Source organism: Eptatretus burgeri, chromosome 6, assembly GCF_056783735.1.
Source record: "Eptatretus burgeri isolate ZD-2024b chromosome 6, Ebu_testis_v1, whole genome shotgun sequence".
NCBI classification, from domain to species: Eukaryota; Metazoa; Chordata; class Myxini; order Myxiniformes; family Myxinidae; genus Eptatretus; species Eptatretus burgeri.
The window spans coordinates 48,611,219-48,635,047 of record NC_140966.1 but is presented as its reverse complement, the minus strand read 5'-3'; the positions used below and the strand labels follow the sequence as shown (position 1 = coordinate 48,635,047).

The 23,829-nt window shown below is 40.0% G+C and overlaps 1 protein-coding gene across 1 annotated transcript in view; it reads right to left on the bottom strand.

Annotated features, from left to right (window-relative positions):
* Positions 1 to 17,804, bottom strand: part of LOC147024723 (uncharacterized) — a 99,000-nt gene extending 81,196 nt beyond the window's left edge. Inside the window, exons 1-2 of the mRNA XM_085884899.1 lie at positions 17,786 to 17,804; positions 17,545 to 17,601 (exon numbers count right to left, since the gene is read on the bottom strand). The gene's annotated coding sequence lies outside the window, so the exon portion shown is untranslated. The remainder of the gene's footprint in view (positions 1 to 17,544; positions 17,602 to 17,785) is intronic.
* Positions 17,805 to 23,829: the final 6,025 nt, after the last annotated feature.

Below are 23,829 nucleotides of genomic sequence, written 5' to 3'. Positions count from 1 at the left end.
GTGTGTGTGTGTGTGTGTGTGTGTGTGTGTGTGTGTTGCTCATTAAGCATAACATATTCTTTCTGCTAACTCCCCGACCTCTATAGCTCTATACCTCGAGACCTCTATACCCCTCTATACCCCTCTATACCCCTCTATACCCCTCTATACCCCTCTATACCTCTCTCTCTCTCTCTCTCTCTCTCTCTCTCTCTCTCTCTCTCTCTCTCTCTCTCTCTCTCTCTCTCTCTCTCTTGCTCTACCCCTTCCCAATACAGTGCAGTACCTTTCTCCCACATCCTCTCTTGCTCTCTGTCTCTGGACATATCAGGACAGTGGTTATGTTTGGATGGTGTTCGTCTCTGGACGCGTCTGGGTGGTGTTCGTCTCCGGACAGCTTGGCTCCGGACACGTCCGGGCAGTATTTATGTTTGGACGGGAGCTTGTCTCCGGGCCGTGTTTATCGTATGACCGGTAGAAAATGGATTTCAGACATTATTTTGTTTCCATCTTAACTGTTATGCACTGCAGAATCATTTTTATTTGACAGTATGAATCATAATTCACGCTCCACCGCATGTCTGCCTGCCCTTCCTCTCACATCACACTGTCTTCCCTTCCCCCACTCCTCCTCCCTCCTCTCTCCTTTCCCCTCCACTCTCCCAGCTCTCTCTCCCCCATGCCTCTCTCGCACCCCCCCCCCGCTGTTTCTCCCTCCCCCCTTTAGCATTACCATTCGCGAAGTGATGGGTGGTATTTGCCATTTATTAAATATAATTAAAACAATTTGACAAGACCCTTTTATACCACCCTTCCACCTTTTTGCAACCCAAATATGCCCTCCCTTTTTTCCATTCACTCCACCCCCAACATTTGGGAAAAAATGTAATGCAGAGAAAAATTTAGGAAAGAAAAGAGATCAAGAGCTGAAAGCTATTGAAGAAACATTTACAGAAAGCTACCGAACAGAATGTTCTTTCGTGTAAAGACAAAGTGACAATCCTGACAAATGGCACAAACACTCTACAACTTTAAAAAAGCAAAACTATGAAGTACAAAATGGAATTTCAAAGAAAAATAAGAATGATGCAAATAGCTCACCGATGTTCCTCATAACACTGGCTTTCATGAGAAGCATTCCCATTCATTGCCATGCTCAAGTTGTTCACAGAGCGACTTTATTTAAGTTCCACCCCTTGGTGCCGCATGCCTTTCTTCTTGTTTTCAAACAGCTTATATAAATGTCCAAAATGGACTTCAATAAAAAAAAGAAAAAAAATGAACATCAAAATCAATGTATTACACTCTTAAATATAATAAAAAAATCAATGTATTACACTCTTAAATATAATAAAAATACAAAGAAACTTAAAATATTTAATGTTGCACTTATTCCTGTGAGACTCCTGAGACGCAACAATAAAAATACTTTGAAGATGGGCTTTCAATGCCACGAGAACATTATTGAGTCACCCATTACACCCCCCCCCCCCAGACAGACAGACAGACAGACACATACACACACACACACACACACACACACACACACACACACACACACACACACACACACACTTAAATTTTTACTGAGTAAATTCACATATTGTCACCCTCATAACAAAAGTGCCTGTCATTTTTTCCAGTTTTTGAGATTTTCTGCCGAAATCACTTCTTGTGTCAATTGCCACACGTGTCAAAATGCCTACCTAAGTCATTGGTACAATTTCTAAGTCGAAGTTGTAATGAAAATGCCTAAGTCATAATGAAGAATTGCTGCAGTTTTTTGTGTTTTTCTCAAAATTGGAAAAAATGACTGAGGCACTTTTGTTATGAGGTTAACGATATGCAATTCTGACAACTCAACAAAAAAGCCTCACCCTTTCCCTCCCAACCCTAAGGCATTGGTCCCCCCCACTTTCAAGCCTTCAATCCCCCCCCCAACCACCAAAAGTCCGCAACCCCCTCCCTCTTCCAAAGTTGTCCCATCTTTACTCTCACCCTCCCGCTCATCAAAGCAAACGGACATTCCCACATCAAAACAGCGGAATATTTAACGCTTTATGCTCCCCTATCATGCTATCATTGACTTCACAGAAACCTGTCAATTTTAATAGAAAATAGTTATAAATAATAGCAAACCTGCATAACCTCCGCAGTAAAAGCACTGCTTCAGAGAAAGGGTTCTAACAGTTAATTCTAAATGTTTATAAAGGGTTCTAAAGGGTTCTAAAGGGTTCTAAAGGGTAATTCTAAAGGGTTCTAAAGGGTAATTCTAAATGGTAATTATAAATGGTTCTAAAGGGTAATTCTAAAGGGATTTAAAGGGTAATTCTGAAGAGTTCTGAAGGGTAATTCTAAGGGGTTCTAAAGGGTGATTCTAAAGTGGTCTAAAGGGCAATTCTGAAGGGTTCTAAAGGGTAATTCTAAATGGCTCTAAAGGGTAGATTCTAAAGGTTTCCTGAATTGGTGGTCATAGTATAGAAATTGTGGGTGGTTAGATGAACTGTCCAACCAATGGGTGGAACTCGTATGCACACATGCACGACTACTTTTACAGTGGAGATAAGGTATCAAGTGCTAAGCCAGCAATAAAATATTTAGTTTTCTGCTAAAAGACATGATTGAAAATAATAGGAAAATACAGATTCCAAGTCACCCAACCAAAGGACTCATTCCGTTCACGCTAAACCTACAGCAATCCATTGGAGAACTCCACTCACACAGAGCTCTTAACAAAGAGTGAACTTTCGATGGAAACAAAATCGGCACGATCAAGAGTAGCTTGCGAATCATCCCTGCTACTGCACTGAATTGATGCAATAGTTCGGCCAGAATATTCGTCGTCAAGATGTTGCGTGATTAAATCACCAATACAGTCATTAAAATTTATACCGCTGACATACCTCTTAACAACTCATGGCTCGCATACTTCCTCTCCTGTCGCAGTCACCGTGTGGCCCTAAGTGGAGTTCTTTCATCCCCTCTTCCTGTCCAGGCTGGAGTTCCTCAAGGTAGCGTTCTGGGCCCTGTTCTTTTTCTTGTTTTCATCAATGATCTCTCCGACTCTCTGGAAAATCCTCAATATCTGTTTGCTGATGACTCCACCCTCTGCCATACCATCGATGCGTCAGTGCTATAGCACAACTATAGCTGCACTGCTTGTTTCCTTGTTGAGGTTTCGGAGATGCAGAAGTCAATTTTTTTTCTTTTTTCTAACATGGCTGCCACACCACACGACCTATGACCATAATTATCAATAAAAGACTCTGCATCAGCAGTTGCTTCTATGGTGAAAATTTCATGAAAAATTGCAATAAGCGGTTGCAGAGAAAAACATTCATATTCTTTGCAGACAAACAAGAAGAAGACGTCATGCAGAGCACGATACTGTACTTGCAAAATCCATAAAACAAATTTGGCCTCAAAAATAATTTGTGGTTGAATTCAATGACCAAATATGCAACTCCTCTTCTAATTTCAAGTGAATCGGATGAAAATTGAGGATTTTAGAAACTTGGTATATGTTGACCTTTTTGGCCATTACTATATCGTTTTTGGCCTGATCTGTCAATGGTGAAGAATCACTTTAAACATTAAATAATTCTCATATCCAGATCCGGATTCGGAGCTTCACTAAAACAGAATCAATTTGTCCTTGTCACATACCCAACCTGTCCACCAAGTTTTGGCCGAATCCGTCCACAACTTTTTGAGATATCCTGCACACAAACGAACAAACAAACAAGCAGTCATAGACTGGTACTTACGAAATCGTCAACTTGACCTCTGACCTTGTCTAATAAAAGCTGTCTCGAGAGAAGGTAGCGACGCAAACCAGAAGTTTCTACGATGATTCTGTACCAAACCATGAAAAATAGTAACGTCGACCAAAGCAAAAATCTTCATTTCTCCACGCAATTAATTAATATTATTTTATCAGTAACAAAACTGAAATATTCGGCCATCCACCAACAATCTTTACATAATCCGACGGCTTAGCGAGTCAGGCATGCGACGATAACCTTTATTGGGATAAAAAAAAAAGACTTTTAAACACCACCTTTATCGAAAACACCGTCAGCGCGCACACGCAAAACCTTTACGTGACTCAACGACGCCTCTGTTCGAGTGCGCTGCACCACGTGACGAGCCGTGACGCGGCGAGTGAAATATTTTTTATACAATCTTAAAACGTCTCCAAAACATCCGATTTTTACCAGAATTTTGACAACCGAGTGTTAAGCGTCCTAAGTGATCGCAAAAACCGAAGACAAAATTAAAATCGAAGTTAAGACGAACTCGTAACGTCGACCGAAGCAAAAATACTCCATTTCTCCACATGAATTTATGAAATTATGGAACCTCACTGTGACCTTGACCTTTGTCTGATTTTGACCAAAATCTAATCAGCGCTCGCCATCACCCTCCTGAATCACGTGGTGTAATTTGACATTGGTAGCTTTTTCCGTTCTCGAGTTATCGTGCCTATAAACAAACACACAAACACACAAACACACACACAAACAAACAAACACACAAACAGAGGACGGAAGTCATCAATATACTTATCTTTAGATTTAGATTTAGATATATAAAAAATCTTTAGATTTCGTAAGTAAAAAAACGTGGCACATGGTAAGTACTCCTCATGAAGAAAAAGTGTGATTTTTTTATGACGTCATAGGTGCCTTCATTATGATGTCATGATTGTAAACATAGAATGCTACATCCGATCAGTATGAAAATGTTTGCGGGTCATGTAGGGATAAATTGGTCCACTGAAAAAAAAAATTGATGATGTCCGTCATCAGTCAGGTGGTTCGGCAGCCATATTGGTTGTTTTTTTAACCTACAAAAATCTTCTTCTCTGAAACGGCTGAAGAGATTGAGACGAAACTTTACATGTATGACTGCAGCCATATTGGATTTACCCTAAAACCGAATTTTTTAAATCTCCAGAATGGCTGGACAGATCGAGGGGAATCTTCACATAAATGTTCCCCAGGCCTTAGGGATACCAGGGTATTCACAAATAATAATTAATAGATCACATGGTCTGGCAGCAATATTGGATTGAGAGCAAATCTTTTTTAAAATTCTTTCTCTTGAACCGCTTCATCGATCGACATTAAACTTCACAATTATGATCAGGTAGCGATGGGGAACATATGTTTTAAATTTCAACCTGATCGGATGCATGGTCTGGCAGGCAGAATTTTTTTTTTGATCTGGGTTCTTTTTGATATATATATATTTTAAAATAAGGCTCACTTGACTCTGCCTGAATGGGTTTGAAGGTAGAGGAGTCACAGCTTAAACCCAAATCCTATCCAGATTCCTCCTGATGACTTCACCTTTGGTTTTCGCTTGTTCAGGTTCCTTCTGAAGACTGGAATGCAGGACAGCACCTATTTAGTCTTCCATTTGATTTGAATTGAATTTATTTTACTCCCATTCTGAATTCAATTGAATAGTCAAAAAATGTCATGGGTTGGGGTGACGTGTCCGATCAAAGTGGGGTTGCATCAAAGCGAGATGTCTTGGGACCCAGTCATCACTGCCAGTAGTTATAAAGTGGCAGTTCAAGTTATGTCTCATTAATTATGTAACACACCAGCACACAAACACCACACAAAACAAGTCCTGGCGAGGGTGTGCAATCTCTGATTGCTCTTTTTCTTGTTACTCTTGTTATTAGAAGCAGCCTTGGAATAATGCCACAATAAGGAATCTATCACCTAACACAGATTTTGCCCAAGGCAGAAAACCCCCTTGGGGAAGGGGGGAGGGATGAAGTTGCTACAACCTCCGTCTACTGACACTTAGTCCAGCTGTGTCAAGTTTGTTTGAGATTGGATAAGTACTGACTGAATGCATCGTAGTCAGACACCAGATTTTGTGTTTTAATATGATATGTAGAATGTAGGAAAGAGTTAGTTCATCGTAACACAAGTTTAAAACCAGGAATAAGCAATCAGGTGGTGATTGTGATCCCAAAAGTATCACTACCTGGGGTTGGATGTTTTTATGAAATGATGGATAGCCAAGCATGCTTTCTTAGCAGCACTGGGTTTGAGAAAGTTGAAACACATCTACGCTTGAATTATAAAGACAGAAATTGAGAGTTGCAGTGAAGAGCATATCATCAAGTGGAATGGACAAATACATATGGGTATAGTCAGCATATCAATGAAAACTGTGGTGTAATGGTTAAAGCGTCCACTCTGATTTCAAACTCTGATTTCAAACCACATTATTACTCAGGGTAGCTAATGCCCTAGTTAGATGAGAATAGTAAGCCTTAATGATGGCAAACCATCTAGTAGAAGGCCACGATAACCAAACCCACTTTGTTGGAAAGCGATAGGTGAGCTTCCTTATCATTGATGGTATGTATGTTTGGCATCCACTGCAGCTGACATGCATCCAAATGTCTGGACTCTGTCTTGCTTTTGGTTCTCCAGCAGATAAGCTGAGAGGAGACTAGAAATGTCAAGGGTAGCATTCTTGCTCCTTATCCTGTGCCTAGGCGTACACTGAAGACCTTGGTGTAATAGTCATACTCTGTGGTATGGAGCTTGGACAGATTGAACAGATTGAACCAAAGTGATAAAGCAGCCCTATTTAGGGATGAACTGCTTTCCCCAATCAAGGGAAGGCCTTAGAAAATGTGGGCTGAAAAAGGCCTTGCTGCACTCAACAAACTCTTGACAATACTAAAACCAAAGCCAAAATTGGATCACTCGACCATAATTGAATCACTTGACACACAGTGGACTCATTTCGCTACCAAAACCAAAATTGGATCACAACAGATGATGATAATGAACACGAAAATGATGACTATGAAAACTGCCCCCATTCATATTGCTTTGCTGGAATATCCGAACAGTGACAACTGGCATTAACTTAAATCTTAAAGACCCTTCAATTAGTAAGTCCTGCACTAATTGACCATGAACTGGATAGACTCAATATAGATATAGCAGCACTCTCTGAGACAGGTTTTTTGGTATATGCTGCTTCCTTGCTTGATACTCAGCATTTAAAAGTTCAATGAAAGAGCAAAGCTCTACCTTTTTCTGGTCTGGCAAAAGTGAATCTGACCCACATTTGCATGGCGTGGCTTTTGCTATGAGAAACGAACCACTGATTTGTTGTGAATAACTCAGAGCTATCAGAGACCATCTCATGAGACCACAAATTTCCACCAGTTCGGAGATGGTCAACATCATTTCTATCTGTGCATCCAGTCCTCCAAAAGTGAAGGATCAATCTATAATCATCTTGACACTGTTTCAAAAGACATCCCATCCTCTGAAAAACTAATTGTAATGACAGACTTCATTGCTTGAGTTGGAAGTGACATCCTATCATAGAGGAAAATTATTGGCCCCCCAAGGCATTGGTCACATGACTGGAAATGACCAGTGTCCAAGATACCACCATAAGCCATAACATGTGTGTTGCCAGCACATATTTTGCTGGGAAAATTTGCAGCAAGGTGGCATGGAGAAACACTTGAGGTCTGGTCACTCACATCAACTCAAACTGGTCTTGCTCTGCAGAAAATACTTGCAAAATGTTATTCACATCTGTTCAATGCACAGCACTAACTGTGACAAGGATCAAACCCACGTCAGAGCCAAGCTGCACTTTCACCCCCAAACTCTTCATTATTTCATATCTAAACGTCAACCTCCAGTAAATAAGTCAAGCATGGTGACATGAGTGATCCAGATAATGAGTCATACTTCTAGCAGCTATTACAGGAATGGTCATGAAACTCAAAGATCTCAGATGCTGATGATCCGGCCACTGCTTGAAACATGCTATAGAAAAACATCCACTCTACTTCCAAAGATGCCTTCGGTCTGGAAGAGCATATGTTTCCTGATTGGTTCGCCACACATATAGACGAGCTTGCACCACTAACCAAAGCGAAGTAAAATGCCAGATTGAGAGTTATTCAAACTCCTGCTGAAATCAACAAAACTGGGTATAGAAAGGCAAGACAGGTTGTTCAAAAAGCTTCAAAAACCTGCAAAAATCTATATTGGAAAAGTCGATGAACACATACAACACTGTTCTGACTCAGAAAATCTAAGTGGCAGGTATGGAGGCATTCATGAATCTCTCAGCCCATTAGAAATCAAGACGACCTCACTAAAAGCAAAAGATAGCATTCTTCTCACAGCATCTAAAGACCAGCTTGAGCACTGAACTCAGTTCTATCAACATTTTGCAGAAGATGCATCTGTACCGAAGCTTGATCTCACATACCCCAACTTCTATAACTCGATGAGGAACCATGCTTGGAGGAAGTCATCTCTGCAATTAAAACTTTGTCATTTAGGACGACTGCTAGCTCAGACCAGATAAGACCTGAAGTCATCAAAGGTAGTGGCACCTTGCTTGCAGTTGACCTGAAACTACTGACATCCTGTTAGCAAAAAAGTTCTACACCACAAGATCTAAAAGATGCCAAGATCACCACTCTGTATAAGAACAAAGGTGATCGATCTTATCACAACTACTGAAGAATATCTCTGCTTAGTGTGGCTGGGAAGGTTCTAACTCACATTCTCCTTCAGCATCATCACTCTTGCTGAGTTTGTCTAACCGCGAGAGTCAATGCGATTTTAGAGCTGGATGCTCCACTGTCGACATAGATTTTTCATTAAGCCAAATGCTGGAAAAATGTATAGAACAACAAACATCTCTTCATGTTGCCTTCATTGATCTGCAAAAGGCATTTTATACGGTCAGGAGAAGTGGACTTTTCCAAGTTCTTTCTAAGATTGGCTGTCCTCTCACTCTTCTTCAAGTCATTTGAAGACTCCATATGGAAGCTTCAGTTCAGCTTGGTGGAGAATGCTCAACAGGATTTCCTATAAGAACTAGTGTTAAGCAAGGTTGTGTGCTTTACCCCAACCATGTTCGCCATCGTCTTCTACATGCTCTTACACCATGCCTTTGGTAACAACACCTCTGGTGTACTGATTGAACCCTGAACCGATGGTGCTGTGCTTCAGAACCCAAACCCAAGTTTGACAAATGTCTATCCATGAACTGTAATTTGTTGCTAATGCTGCCCTATCTAGCTATTCTGCTTCTGATCTCCAACCACTCTACACCAAATTCTCTGATGCCTGGAAGGACTTTGGTGTGGAAATAAACATCAAGAAAACACTTATCAAGTCGCAACTTTCTGCATCACAACTACAGATCTATATCTACAACATTCTGCTTGACATGCAGTGGACTCATTCTGCAACCTGGGCTCAGGTCTGTCCCATGATCTGTCCCTCAGCCCTGAAATTGAATGCAGGAGGGGCAAGGCAGCCACCACCTTCAGATGACTGACCGATCGTGTGTAGAGGAATAAACACCTGGCATTGTCAACACATATCTGTGTACTGAGCCTGTGTACAAAGTATCATGCTTTGCTCTATGGCTGTGAATGCTGGACAATGTATGCAAAACAAGAAAAGCATCTCAATGCCTTCCATTTCTACTGTCTCAGGAATATTGTAGGGATCAGCTGGAATTATTTTATAAAGCTCTAAACACCCAGATCTTGCAGGGTCCCAAAATGTACACTAACTACACCATTCTCCAGTATCACAGACTCTGAAAGGGCGAGCCACATCCTTCGGAATGCTTGGAAGTGCAGTCTAAAGGATGGTGCTGAGCTGGCAGAACAGTAGCAACTGGAAGTCTACAATGAACGAAGGAGGAAAGGAGAAATGCTACTGTCAAGTCTGCTCTCAAACATTCATAGCATGTATTGGCCTGATTAGTCAGCTGAGGGCTAAATACAAGTGATCAGCATGAACTTCATCATCTGCATGATTGGATGCCATAGTTCCAATTTAGAATTATGGAGGGTGTCCAGTCTGTAACTGACTTTAGAGGCAAGCAAACTCCCATAAAAGTCCGTGGCTGCTTGTGAGGCTTAGAAGTTCAAGATATTGAACATCTTCCAGCAGTTGACTGTGGACATAGGTGGATTAGTTTGATGATCATTCTGGAGCAACAGGGTGAGACTGAGATTTGCTAGGATTCAAAGTCATGCTCAAAATGTCAAGACGAGTATCTAATCAACTCCATATCAGCAGAAAATGACAAAGCTACTGTCTGCCTGTCAGTTGGATAGGGGTACTTGTACAAATTATCACATGACCTTGTCACACATTCTTGGTTATATGTAACAGTTTGTAAGTCAGAATATAAGGGTTTCCTTTAAGCTGTCTTGCCTGGGTTCGCATCTTGGCCCAGCTATAAACTGTCATCCCGGTGTTTCACAAGGAGGTTGATTCATCAATGTGTGTACCATCCCTTGGATGGACGTTAAATAGGTATCCTGTCTGCTGCCATTAGTTAGGGGACATTAAAGATCCTACAGCGTCCATCGTGAAGAGTAGGCATCGTCAGCACCATGAACAAATTCCAAATTCCTTAGTCGAACGTCAAGTCTGGTCAGCCGGTTCGTGAAAATCTTGGGCCAAATTTGCCCCGGCCAATCCCACAAGAATGCGGGAAGAATTGTGGTCATTAAAGATGAAGAAGACGACGAAGAAGAAGAATGGAATGCAAGTGCAGGTATGCCAGAAGATGATTGGCAATAACACATTCGAGAAGCTTTGAAATAAAAAGCAAAAGAGAAACAGGTCTTGTGATTTTGAAGATCATTTATACTTATTGAATGATGGGAATTGTGGTGGTTTGATTAAATGAGGATGGAACATTTGATGATACTAGTACGTGCCCGTAAAAATTAAAAAAAAAAAAAAAGAATAAACAAATATTCCAACCGCGAGCAACAAACAACAACCACACAGGCCGTTCCTTTGCTCTCGCGTGCCCGTACGTGCGTGGTGCGGAAGTTCGCATATCACAGTTACGATGATTCACAATTTAGGTTTTAATAGCCAATTATTCAATTAGCACCAACGTATTTTACCTTTTCGCAATGTCGTCGCAAGGAAAAACAAAAAGAGAAGAGAAGAGAGAAAAAAAATTTACTTCCTGGTTCGGAGCATACCAGCACTCTGATGTTACCAAAATGTATGCACCGTCTAATATGAAAACGATCATAACGTGGGGCATTGTGTTTATCTATAAATGCGCATAAGAAATCGAGAAATTATTAGAATACACGAAGTCATCACTCTCCGGAAGCCCGTACGTTGTAACCCGTAATGGGGAACGCGGCTGAGCTTCCCTTCCCCATCGGCCACGCCCACGCAACAACGTGTCTTGTCATTGGTTTGGTAAATAAATGGCCATAACTTGGGAAGCACTTGTCCGATTAATATCAAACCTTGAAAAGGCACATCCTCAGGTCCCCAGCAATATATCTGGCAAGTTTCAATTAGATCGGACCAGTGGTTGTCGAGAAACAGCGGTCACAGACAGACACACACACACACACACACACACACACACACACACACACACACACACACACACACACACACACACACACACACACACACACATTGCTGGAATTATAGATATATAATGGAGCCAATGATTACTTTTGTTTTAAGTGGAGACACAACTGAAAGTAAGGAAACAACCAAAGAAGATGGAACTGGATCAATTAGAGAAGTCGATTTCTTAGAGTAACTGATGATTACCTGGTCTGCATATTGACTGATATTTCAGAAGTGATCGTTCAAACTGAAGAAAGTGTCGAATCCAGAGGATGTTTGCTATACATCATGTGCTCACCAAAGCACATCCACTACACATGCTGATTCTCATTCTGTTCTCCCAAGGCCATTCATTGCTCCTCGTTTTTATGTTATTCTTCCATTCCTTTTTGTGTGTGTCTATCCCTCCCCTTCCCCCCATATGCTATATGCCATGGTAGGTAGTCTGTAAACCGTCTACATTTTGTCGTTTAGCTCCTCCATGAGCCTATACCCTTGTATAACTTTATACATAACGAAAAGTGCATACAAATACATATTGAATTCTAAAAGGCCACATCAAATTGCTTGGCTAGCGATATAGATAGAGTCAAAGGAAAGGGAAATAGAGTCAAAGGAACTTAAAAGTTTATCATTGACAGAAAACAAAGCCTTGGCATTGGAAGAGTTGCTTTTACCGGTAATCAAGGTATGTTAATAAAAGCTTTTTGCCTTTGCATGTGAATTGGTGTTATGGACAATGGCTGCTTTGAAAGTTATATAGTTAGTCAGTGATGAAGACTTAAAAAACAGAAATTTATATACAAAGTTGAGGCTCATGGAAGAGCTAGAACATAAAATAGAACAAATACATTAGAAAGCATGGAAACACACCAACAACAGGATAGAAGGATGCAACAGAGGGAAACTTGGACAAAAAATGGTTAAGTGGAAGAATGACACAGTAAGAGGAGGGGGAGCCCAAAAGGAGTAAACTAGAATGATACTTGGTAGACCATATACCTCTGCCAGGCTGAATAGTTTACGTTTGTATCTCACTGACAGGCCGGATCTGTATCCGGACCTGAACCAAAATTGAATCGGCTTGTTCTTGTCACCTAACCAACTCATCCACAACTTTTTGAAATATGCGATATATCATTTTTAGTCCCATCTCTGAATGGTGAAGAATCACTTAAAGATTCCAATATCCGGATCCAGTTTCAGATCTTCACCACAATCAAATCACTTTGTCCTTGTCACACACCCAACCTGTCCACCAAATTTCGTCCAAATCCATCCATAACTTTTTGAGAAATCCTGCCCCAACACAGACAGACAGACAGGGGTGAAAACACAACCTTCCATCCACCTTAGGTGGTGGAGGTAACAAGCTGGATACAAGCTCAAGCATAGCAAGAAGGTGGCTGAAACAACAATGCAACAAAGATGCAAAGATAGTTGGAGGGAGAGAGGAGAAACCAATAACCTGGAAATGAAGGGTTGGGATTGCTGATGTTTAATGAGTGTAGAAAAGATCATGCTTATGGATGGGGGATGACTTGAGGAGGAGGTGAACAGCCATATTGAAGCCCTGGAAAGAAAACAAGATGGAACAGACTCAGGAAGAATGGACAGCTGGAGATTCATTGTATTGTATTTATATTTTGCAACATGTTATTTTGAGATAATTCAAATCAACAGTATAAGCAGGACAGAACACTTGTCAGTTATAATGAATGAAGTAACAAGTATAATGAATGAAGTAACAACAAATTCATCAAGTGATTTGAGGGTACTGTATCTTGTTATATATTTAAACCAATTATCTCAATCTCCTACTCCATTTTTCGACCACACTGGATGAGAAACAGCTCTTTGGAAAATAAAAAAGTGCTGCATTTCCTGGTGGTTAAGTGATGAGGCCAATAAGGGCATTATAAAAGAAAAAGTGACAAACAAACATTACCGAGGCAGTCATGGAAATCAACATCATAAAACAATTACAAATGAAAACCTCACCTTGTGCTTAATGCAGTCAGAATCACTTATGTCAGGAACTCAGATATCAAGATATTAAAAGTTTGCTTATCAGTCATTCAAATTACACTAGAAAAAAGTGTAGAGTATCAATGGAGTTTATAGGAGAAAGAAGTAAATAAAGAAGAAGACAGACAGAAAAAAAACCAACTTGCAAACAGGTTTAGTAGCTGACAAAAGGAAGTGGACTCCAATGACTGAACCCAAGAGATGGGGGATAATAACAGCTACCATCTGTTCCTGCATATAACAAGTTACCATAACAACAAAGTGCTCAGCTGAACAGAATCTGCAATAGCCGTATAGATTCTGAATACCGTAGTTCGTGGCCCATTCTGCTTCATGACATGTTACGCTGTCAGTGTAAATGCCAATCAGGAAGATGAGTACGTGTTACCTAACACATCAGTGTATTTCAACATTCAGACAACAAACATCAAAAGCACATGGCCAGTGACCACCAGGTGCTCTCCTAAACTGGCAACAAATCAGTGGGATTAAAAACCAACAAAATAAAAATCCAGATAAACAATCACTACATAGAATGGACACACGGCTCTTTGATTAAATCAATAAAAACCCTCGAGTGCTGGAGGAAATCTAGTGGCAGAAATCTTTTTTTAATGGTTGTGGTGATTTAATAGGAAATCCTTGTAAAATGTTAAATATTCAATACTGTATATTCTGTGTGCAATATTAAATCTTATCTAAATGGATAATGAAAATATTTTAAAGTAAGAGTAAATACCCATTCCCTCTTCGAAAGTGCCGCTGCATAAAGCTCCCATTCCTGCTTCTTCTTCAATCCCGGTAAGACAGGCTTTTAAAGCAGGCAACTTTATGATTAAACAGACACAAATTTTTGTTTCAAGTAATTGCATTATTAGTTTTCCAATGAAGAAAACAGATTATTAGTTTTCTAACGGTACCATTTTTAGCTCGCCTGTTCAAAGAACAGAGAGCTATAGCGATACCCCGGCATGAGCATCAGCGTCAGCGTCAGCATGAGTGTGAAAATGTTAGTTTTTGGTGCAAGTTATTTTTTCCTTTCTAATGTTTTTATCTACCACAATATTTTTTATACGCCCGATATATATATATATATATATATATATATATATATATATATATATATATATATATATATATATATATATATATATATATTGGGGCGTATAATGTGATACCCGTCGTCTGTCCGTCTGTCTGTCTGTCTGTCTGTCCGTCCATCCATCCGTTCCTGTCCGCACTCTAACTCCCAAAGTTTTCAACTTTCACATTTCATATTTGGTACATAGGTACAGACTGTGGAGTCGGTGTGTCGCGACATACGATCGTCATCTAAAGTGGTTGCCATGGCAACCAGGATGCTGTTTTCCATCCGTTCCTGTCCGCACTCTAACTCCCAAAGTTTTCAACTTTCACGTTTCATATTTGGTACATAGGTACAGACTGTGGAGACGGTGTGTCGTGACATACGTTCATCATCTAAAGTGGTTGCCATGACAACCATGATGCTGTTTTCCATCCGTTCCTGTCCGCACTCTAACTCCCAAAGTTTTCAACTTTCACATTTCATATTTGGTACATAGGTACAGACTGTGGAGTCGGTGTGTCGCGACATACGATCGTCATCTAAAGTGGTTGCCATGGCAACCAGGATGCTGTTTTCCATCCGTTCCTGTCCGCACTCTAACTCCCAAAGTTTTCAACTTTCACGTTTCATATTTGGTACATAGGTACAGACTGTGGAGACGGTTTGTCGTGACATACGTTCATCATCTAAAGTGGTTGCCATGGCAACCAGGATGCTGTTTTCCATGTCGTAGCACAATTCTGTATATACCTTCTTGTTCAAGCGTATATTGTGCTCATTTGCGCTCTTGTTACTGATTACAATATACAAATACATATATTGCTTTAAAATTATTTGGATCAGACTTCACTGCAATGCTTTATAAAAAAATATTAATTATTAGACTACTCCTTTAAAAACGATAAATGTATAAACAGACGAGCATTGGGTGGCTTTGACACCAACTCTCTGGTTATTATTCAATGACAGTAGGAACTGTTGCATTGAAGCTTCAGTTCCTGCTTCTTCACATGATGGACAGATGGGAATGTCTCCTTTTATTAATAGTAAGACCCATTCCCTCTGGGAGAGAAGATTATGTTAATATCTGATCCCTCTGGCAGGGATCAGGGGTTAAATCACTTGCACTATTCTCCGTGTACAGGCGAAAGTTGCAAGTCGTCTCCCCACTCTCGCCGGGGAGTGTGGGATTATTTTGTGCCCATGACTTGACCCTGGGTACCCCGAGAACATATACAAAATTTGGAGGAGATTTAGATTGTAGAATGATCAGACAGCCATACAGGTCGTGGACCAAAAAAAATGGACATCCTAATGCAAAGTTACTAAATAGGGCATGGGGCCACAACGTGCGGCCAGTATGCTGGCCTGTATGCACTGTGGCATAGGAATTCCACACCAGTATGTGGAATTCTGCAGGAGAGATGCGGCACCATTCTTCCACAAGAAAGTAAATCAACTCACACCTGTTCGGTGTAGGTGGAAAACACCGTCTCAGGCGTCATTCCAGAATATCCCATGAATGCTCGATTCAGGTCAGATCTGGTGACTGAGAAGGCCATGACATATGGATAGCACAAGTGTCATGCTCATCAAACTATTGGGTGACCACACGTGCTCTGTGGATGGGGGTATTGGGGAGGGGGAGGGGGAGTGTCTCCTCTTACAGCCATGCTAGCTATAATTATAGGCAACCAGGCCTGTGTAGCATATATACATGACCCTAAACATGCTGGGATGTTATTTGCTTCATTAACACATGGGCTACACATGTGTGGAAGCCATTCCTTGGTGTCTCTCATTTACTCAGGTGTTTCTATTTTTTGTCCATTACCTGCACATACATACATACATACATACATAGAATTGCCTTATTTCAGTTTGATAATGTGCAGCATTTTGTATCTTCACAATAAAAATTTTAATTTTGTGAGATTTAGACTTTAATAAAAATGTTAAATGTAACACGGAAATAGTAAATTAATTGATGTAAGCTTCAGTGCTCAAAGTGATCTCTAGGGACATGGAGAAAATTACTGATCCCATTCATTATGATGGCAGAATTAAATACAAGTGCAGGCACATGATGCTAGAATGTAGAGAAAAAGACGATCACAGGTGCACCAGCAACAGCATGACAGCCTGACATCTATCTGGGTTCCTTTAGAGTGAGTGTAATACATAATTTAGTCGCACCAAGGTACTTAGCTTATCCTATTTCTCGACTAGTGGAGTTACTGGCACCACATTATCCATCCTCTACACAACTATGTATACACCAATTTCCATTATAAGCCATGTAATATTGTATGTGCTATCAAAAACAAATGTTATATAATCCATCATATAAGCATGGATACGTACCACCACAATACACCAAAGACATTATTAGATTACACAAACAATTGTTGTAGCCTTAACAGCATCCACACTTGTGAAGTATAACCATTTTAACCCACCTCCACTGAAGAATGATGCAGCGAGTTTGTTAACTGGTTTCCAGGATCACAGACTTTAATCCTCATATCACACATCACAGGTCCAAGGTTCAGGTGGGGTTGGAAACAAAGTCTTCTTGAAGGTTTGAATAACATTTAACTAACAAGCCAGAAATGCCTCTCACAAGTCAGCTGGTCTCGCATCTGATATCACTACTTCTCCAATGCATTCTGGGAATGTATATATATATATATATATAGAAATATATATATATATACATATATTATATATAATGTGCTACAGACAAAAGAAGAAGGTCGCAGCTGAAATGAAGTGCTTGAAAGTCAAGGCCATTCACTTATAGCCAGCCTTTCTTTTATAACAACTCACATGTAGGTCTATCATACTAATGTTGTAAACATTATAATCTGACAAATCGATGTTTATACATGCCATAGAATATTAAAAACTATAATCTCGCTTGGAAAGGGGAAATCACAAAACCAAATTGTGAAGAATTTAAGAATAAAAATATTAAACGATTCAAAATCGGTGTATTAAAATGATTACCTGTGGTTTCGAGGGAAGTGATCTTCAAAGCAAAACGCTGTCGTAACAAGAGAGAACCTTGAGACAAACCAACACAAAGAGAGTGAGAGTGAGAGAAAGAGAAAGAGAAAGAGAAAGAGAAAGAGAAAGAGAAAGAGAAAGAGAAAGAGAAAGAGAAAGAGAAAGAGAAAGAGAAAGAGAAAGAGAAAGAGAAAGAGAAAGAGAGAAAGAGAGAGCAGAAAATCTAGCAGGAAACAGTTACCTGTACGCAGCTACCTGTCCAGTCCTCTATCTGCTATGAATGCTCAGCCCCTTTATCTAACCCTTCTGTGCTCTCGGATCTCTCTCTCCGCCCTTCTACCTCGAATTCTTTCTCCGTGTTTAATTTCTTCTTTCTTCATTCCTAATTCATGTTTCCTTTGGTAATTTCTCACTACTCGCATGTTATTTCCTCTCCCTCCTCTTTTCCTTTTCTGCTCATTAATTTTTTTAAAAAATCACCTTTTTAATTCTCCAACTCCTTATATTTCCACATTCATTAAGTCTGTATTATGAAGGGTGTCCAGTGTGGTTTTCCATTTTATTATTCATCTGAAAAAAAAACAAAATTCCACCTATTAAATTAATAACTAGGCAATGTTGAGATAATATTAATTTTTCCTGATGCGATCCTGTACGTAGTGGTGTGGTTGACTCTGTAAATCGGTTTTAAAATTGATCAGAATGAAGTCTTTATTTAATAAATAAAGAAATAAATTTTAAAAAAATAAGAAAAAATTAAATTCCAACCAAGTAAATGGAAGTTTAAAAAATATTTTAAAAAGAAATAAACAAATAAATGAGTAAAAACCCCACACCCCCCTGAAAATACAGACTTTAAAATGGTGTAATGCAGGATTTTGTTCTTCCCGTGCCGATGCCAGAGTGCAAAGGCGTTTCCCCCGCTGGACGGCCAAGCTCAGTCGCTGCTTGAACCAGACCAGTAGCCTTATATTGCCAGTGGGATGCAATGAGCCTTCTTCTACTAATATCACGAATAATATTGGATGTAGATCGGCCATACACTCCCATTGTTTCGATGGCAACTGGTTCAAATAAATAAGTTTGGCTAAGGCCGGCATATTTATTACATTTCAGAACTTCCACATCGGTGGCAGCCGCTCCAGCCATTGAGGCTGTATTGCAAACGTGTGATTTGACGAAAGTGTCAACACAAGTGCAATCCCAGGTTAGGCTTTTCCCATTCTTGAATGCAACAATGGTCAAGCAATCCGAGCTGGTGTTTTCGCCAAGGTCTACACCAAGGGGCTCCAGGACAGATGGTATCTCTGCCCCATAAAGGGCACGTTTGACCACGTTGTTTAAGGCCGAATGTCTAAAAGATCGACCGGCACTGAAACGGCATGACAGGCCATGGTGCCCATGTGTATCCATCATACTGCCGCATCGACATTTATGCCGCTCACAGATTGATGCTCCAACTCTGAGTGCAACCGCAACCCATAAAGACTCAGGGTCAAGCTGTGTTCCCAAAGAGGGAACAGGGACTGCGTGAAGCTACATCCCACTTTCTTTAGTGGCTGCGGCAAAAAGACAGGCCCTGGTGACCTGATCTGCACTGTTCAACAGGCTGATAAAAAACATTCTTGCCACCTCAACGTCCCGTGCTTTTTGGCTAAGCCAGGACAGGCCTTCGGGTTCGCAAACACCGATATGGGCTGAACTCCATGACAACACCACCACTGTCAACTCCCCCATTTGGGCCAAACCGCTTCAGCAGTACAGAACGGCATCCACTAAGGAGCGGACTGCCAGAAATGAGGAGATAAAGCCAGGGAGAGCAATATCAATAGCCCTCCTAAAACCCAGATCTCCCTGCTTAACTGGGCGTGTAGCTTGCAGAAGCAGAATCGTTAAAAGCAACATTGGAGATTTTACGAACAGTTTCTCAAACGGTGTGATCAAAAGCTCCCAGCTGTGCACCATTCAGGTAGGAGGGAGATGCATGCAAGATGTGCTGGACCTTTGGCAGAGCAAAACAGTTTTTGAGCAGCACAAATTCTTCGTGTGCGTCAATTTGCTCCAGACGGTCTGCTATATGGATCAAGTCGTCGTGCTTCTCGATAATGGCTTTGGGAGAAGGCCTTGGGGAGATTGGAGCACCAAGAAGAGTGCAGTCGTTGATCAAAACAATCTTAATATCAGGGAGCACTGCCTTAATTATGGCCTCGGGAAGCTAACAGTCATCCAGCAATGCATGGTTAAGGATGGTCAACTCGCACTTGCCACCATTGATCTCAAGGCCAATGCCGGTCAACCAGGCAATGACATTCTGGAGGTCAGCCAGCACTTTCACGGGTTCATCTCCAAATGATGCGTCATAAAGGTACCATATATTGAACTCTGACTGAACCTCTCTGGCTATTGGGTCGATGCCCAGGGGAAAATTTCATTCTAATTATGTGATGTGTATATCTTATTGGGGTTGTTCTGGAAATTGTTTCGATTTACAAAGAAGATGAAAAAGGGAAGGGTGTAGGGCATTGATGAAATACTAATTGAGGTCGAAGCAGTTGGAGTGAGTTGGACGAAGAGGCTGTGTTGAATGTTTGTATGAGAGATATATATATATATATATATATATATATATATATATATATATATATATATATATATATATATATATATATATATATATATATATATATATATATATATATGTATATATATATATATATATGTATATATATATATGTATATATATATATATGTATATATATATATGTATATATATATATGTATATATATATATGTATATATATATATGTATATATATATATGTATATATATATATGTAGATGTATATATATATATATATGTATATATATATATATATATATATGTATATATATATATATATATATATATATATATATATATATATATATATATATATATATATATATATATATATATATATATATATATATATATATATATATATATATATATATATATATATATATATATATATATATATATATATATATATATATATATTCCGGATGAGTTGCAGACTGGTCCAATTGTTCCAATATGAAAGAAGAAGGGAGACATATAGATACGGAGAGGTACCGAGGCATCACACAGAATTGAGCCATTCAACCATCTCACAAGCGGAGTTGGCTGTGGTGCCATTTGAAGTGAGGGAGAGGATGGAAGGGGAGCACACTCCAGAGACAGACTTCACAAGGTGCCACTGGGATTTAGAGGATGGAGACAAGTTTGAAAGTTCAATGTTGAGGTTGGACAGATGTTGTTTTCTGGCTCTTCTGAGAGTGGCCACACACTTGTTGCAGGATTTGTGGAATGATCTGAGACTGCCTTCAGTCAGGTTTGCCTTCCAGGAAGAGAAGGCAAGTCGTTTCAAAACAACTATCTCACCACAGGATTCAGTGTACCATGGGTGGTTTAGCATAATGGGTTTGAGGGTGATAAAACAAATAAATTGATGATAATTAAAACTTGGTATTAAAATAAATATATTAAACCTGAAATAAAAATGTACTCAATGTATCTATTTTTAATTAACATAATCATATATTTTCTTTGTATGGAAGGATCACCTCTCAGTAAAGCTGCGATGAGCGAGTTGGCTGACCTCCCAGTAAGACAGTATTTTCTATTATTTAAATACATGTTCAAGGATTTTATGATATGATAAATAGAAGGTACCAGCAAGCTGGATAAAGGAATGTTAGGTTGAAGTAACTATCTGGATGTACCTCTTTGCTTGATATTCTTGCTTGATAATAGGAAGAACTAAGCTTGTAAACTCTATAATCTGACAAATAGATGTTTATACATGCCATAAAATATTAAAAACTATAATCTCGCTTGGAAAGGGGAAATCACAAAACCAAATTGTGAAGAATTTAAGAATTGTAAGAATAACAAGTCTGGAGACGGCAATGGTTCACGAGCGGTATTTGACGATGTAGATTGTTTCAGAAGTGAGGGATGAGACAATGTGATCATTTTTGACCAAGTTATAAAAATGATCAACATGATGTGGTACGAATGACAGGTTGTTAGCTGCAAAATGTCGAAAACCCGGTTTCGTTCAACAACTTTCAAAATTTGACCTTTGCATAAACTTTAAAGGTCACAAAACAATGTTGTGGACATTAAAATAAGGAAACAGGATATGCGCTATAGCTTATTAGAGTTAGTTCATCGAAGAAGGTCGAAAACCCGGTTCGATTCCGACAACTTTGAAAATTTGACCTTTGTGAACTTTAAAGGTCAAAGGTCAAGGATTATGACCTTTGGTGCAAAACTTCCTCTGGAACATTCCAGGAACAATATAACGTCATATAGGCTATATGGCATTTCGCACTCCTCGGATTATCCATACTTTGATGAAATCAGCGTAAAAACAAACTTGCAGGGGACGCCACGGGCAAGGTGTTCGAGATAGAGCAAAATGGTTTCAAGACTTTAGGTGGGGAATGACCTCAATATTATGCATAAAAAATATTGTCATCCTCGATCTCAAAGTTTGGGCGGTCGTATGATTTTTATGTCAAAATTCGCAATTTTCTAAGTTCGTGACCTTGTGACATTGAGACGAAAATGAAAAAAAAATCGAGCTCCGTGGGGCTATGCAGGTGCCATTGGGCTAACCAAATACTGAAACCCCTGCCAGATTCGACAAACCCCCTCGGAGAAGATGTAACTTGAAATCGGCTACCCCCTAAAACACACATGTTTTTTTGGGCATGGCTCTGCCCATAATGGGCGCACCATGCCCATTCTCAGGAAAACACAACTAGATCATGCTATAAACCTCCCACCCAAATTTTATCAGGATCGGATCAAAACCCACGGAGCTATGCTCGGGACAGACAGACAGACAGACAGACAGAAAGACAGACCCATAACGAATATAGTGGTCACTTACTGACTCGTGAACCAAAAATATTAAACGATTCAAAATCGTTGTATTAAAATGATTACCTGTGGTTTCGAGGGAAGTGATCTTCAAAGCAAAACGCTGTCGTAACAAGAGAGAACCTTGAGACAAACCAACAGAGAGAGCAGAAAATCTCGCAGGAAACAGTTACCTGTGCACAGCTACCTGTCTAGTCCTCCATCTGCTATGAATGCTCAGCCCCTTTATCTAACCCTTCTGTGCTCTTGGATCTAGTCTGCTTCCCAGTCCCCATGGGGGACCTAGTCTGCTTAAAGGAAGTTGAACCTTCTCCTTCCCATACCATAAATTGTACATGATCCATCTTCGTGCCCAAAGGATTGCAGTGTTGACGTCATTCCTGAGCTCGGAGAGAGAAGACACATCTGGTCTTGAAATATATATTAAGTATTTCCTATAAAATAATGCTGATTACTGCATCAAGCTGAAAATGATTTCCATCTGCAAATACATCAACCTGACAAACTGTGACACCAGCCTTGAAAATTATAAAGAACTGTCTCTCGCTGAACAGGATATAAGAACTTGGGATTCTTAATATGTTTGAGAGATCTGGAATGAGTTTGTATGTTCAGAATCTCCTGTGCGCATAATAGCGAGGGAGGGTCATTTCCCGAAAAGGTGTTTGTTTGTTGGATAAGTGTTCTAATTGTACAGAAGGTTCAGAGAATTCTTCGACAGTGGGAAGGAGGGTAGGCTAACTGAAGAGCAGATGGGATGGATATGTGCATAAGAGAGAGCATGTTTCTGTGGAAGAATTTCCAGGCTGAATTAATATCAGGAGTGGTAGATATAGGAGTCCAGTCCTGAACTGAGATGGCTGCCTGCAGTCCCTGCCAGTCTGCCTAAATAAACGGCCAGACTCACTGGTGCTGAGGCAGATCTCTGAAAATAGCCAGAGAGATGTTGACTCTCATCTCACAAGCACATGATCAGATGAACCAAATGGTACAGAGGAAGAGCAGGAAACATTTTCAGAGAAGTTTGTCATCAACAAGTCCAGAAGGGAGGATTTGCCATTGGGAGAAATCTGGGTGGGAAAGTTTCCAGATTGAGTCAGTCCCATGGAGTCACAGAAGTCCTTTGCTGAAGTGACATGCCTGGTGAAAAAAGGTACCACCACCAAACCCATTTAAATGGCATTAGACCGGTGGTGGGAGGGGGAGAATCACCACCGGAAGAGGGACAAATTTTCATTCAACTTTTCTCAATCAGTTTTTTGTGTACATTCAGGGGCGTTTCCGAGATATTGCGGGTCAAATGTCAACCGGGGTCAAATTTAGCCAATTATGAGTTTTTACTATAAAACTGAT